This window comes from Schistocerca nitens, chromosome 1, assembly GCF_023898315.1.
Source record: "Schistocerca nitens isolate TAMUIC-IGC-003100 chromosome 1, iqSchNite1.1, whole genome shotgun sequence".
Lineage (NCBI taxonomy): Eukaryota > Metazoa > Arthropoda > Insecta > Orthoptera > Acrididae > Schistocerca > Schistocerca nitens.
The window spans coordinates 941,465,451-941,467,598 of record NC_064614.1 but is presented as its reverse complement, the minus strand read 5'-3'; the positions used below and the strand labels follow the sequence as shown (position 1 = coordinate 941,467,598).

Genomic DNA, 2,148 nt, shown 5'->3' with positions numbered 1-2,148 from the left:
CTCTTTTCAGCCGAAAGTGGACACATCTGGTTACTGCTTTCGGTTTTAATTTACGTGCCGGAAACGTTAGTCTACCTTGGAAACACTGGTAAGCTGTTGGATCATATGGCTGTCGGTGGATGCCTCCCTGATACAACTAGTGCACTGTCTCGTTCATTACCCACTGTGCGCCGAGTCGAAATGGCAGCACGGCAGAATAAAGCTTTATTCGTTAAACGTTTTAGTGTATGCAGTTTAGTTAAGACTGTGCACAGTGATTTCGGAGGGGGTGGGGCGAGGGTGGTTACGCCACTGCATCTCCTGTAGCTGAAAGCATTCGGCGATACCACCGGGAGTATCAAGACATCATATCCATATAAGTATATAATTCTGGCAATACCGGTCATGACCTTCTTCTTCTGTGCGGATGCACACATATTACCCGATCTCTTACGGGACTTCTAAGAATGTATCCACGAGTAATAAGTGTGTTGTGTAGGGACACATTGTAGTGTCTGGACATACAAGGTAAGAATGTGGGTCTCGGATCAGGCGTGCGTGAGATAGTCCCTGCAGTCGCTCTATCCTCTGTGCCCTCGGTGGCTCAGATGGATAGAGCGTCTGCCATGTAAGCAGGAGATCCCGGGTTCGAGTCCCGGTCGGGGCACACATTTACACCTGTCCCTGATGATATATATCAAAGCCCATCAGCAGCTGAAGGTATTAGTATAAAATTCTAATTATGAAGACACTGGTTATTAATGTAAAGAGAAATCACAAAAAATAAAATCTGTTTACGGGATTTTCGGCCGGGAATCCCATTCTGGGGCGTTCCGCCGCCTGGTATAAGTCTCCTTATTTGACGGCATTTCGACGACTTCGGCTTGCGCGGCCATAGTCCCGATCGGAGAAAATCCCCGATCCGGCCCGGAAAGGAACCAGGGAGGCCGTGATCAAGAGTCACCAACGCAAATCACAAGACCACAGGTTGCTGACGGAAATTCATAGATCAGCCCCAGGTGCACGTATTCAACAGAGTTTGATGCGTAGTCCACAGAAATCTTCTCGCCGTGTTCGCCGAGACTGAGCCATTCCTCTCCCCCCCCCCTCCCCCACCCCCAACCCCCACCACACCGCCCCCATGAACCATGGACCTTTGCGTCGGTAGGGAGACTTGAGTGCCTCAGCGATACATATAGCTATACCGCACGTGCAGTCACAACAGAGGGGTATCTGTTGAGAGGCCAGACAAACATGTGGTTCTTAGTAGGGGCAGCAGCCTTTGCAGGGGTAACAGTCTACATGGTTGACTAATTTGGCGTGGTAACGTCAATAAAAACGGCCTTGCTGTGCTGGTACTGCGAACGGTTAAATGCGAGGGGAAACTACAGCCATAATTTTTCCCGATGGTATACAGCTCTATTGTATGGCTGAATGATGAAGACATCCCATTAGGTAAAATACACGGAGGTGAAATAGTCCCCCATTTGGACCTCTGGGCGGGGACTACTCAGGAGTACGTCATCATCAGGAGAAGCAAAACTCTCATTCTATGGATCGGAGCGTGGAATGATAGATCCCTTAATCGGGTAGGTAAGTTAGAAAACTTAAAAAGGGAGACGCATCGGTTGAAGTTAGATATAATGGGAATTAGTAAAATTTGGTAGCAAGAGGAACAGGACTTCTGGTCAGGTGAATACAGGTTATAAATGCAATATCAAATAAGGGTAATGATGGAGTAGGTTTAATAACGAAAACGAAAACAGGAATGCGGGTAAACTACTACGAACAGCATAGTAAACGCATTATTGAAGCAAAAACAGACATAAAGCCAATACCCACCACAGAATTATAAGTTAATATGGGAACTAGCTACGCAGATGATGATAAAGAGATTGAAGAAATGTATGGCCAGATAAAAAAATTATTCAGACAGTTTAGGGAGACGAAAATTTAATAGCGATGGAGGATTGGAATTCGACAGCAGAAAAAGGAAGAGAAGAAAAAGTAAAAGTTGAAAAGGGGTTGTGGAAAACGAATGAAAGAGGAATCCGCCTCGTAGAGTTTTGCACAGAACGTAACTTAATCATCCCTAACACTTGGTTTCGGAATCATGAAAGAAGACTGTATACGTGGAAGAGACCTGGAGGCATTGGAAGTTTTCAGATT

General features: G+C 46.0%; 1 non-coding gene across 1 annotated transcript; it reads left to right on the top strand.

Moving 5' to 3' along the window:
• The first annotated feature begins 571 nt into the window (after positions 1 to 571).
• On the top strand, positions 572 to 646 carry Trnat-ugu (transfer RNA threonine (anticodon UGU)). The gene has a single exon. It is a non-coding gene; the product is annotated as a tRNA-Thr (tRNA).
• The last annotated feature ends 1,502 nt before the right edge of the window (positions 647 to 2,148 follow it).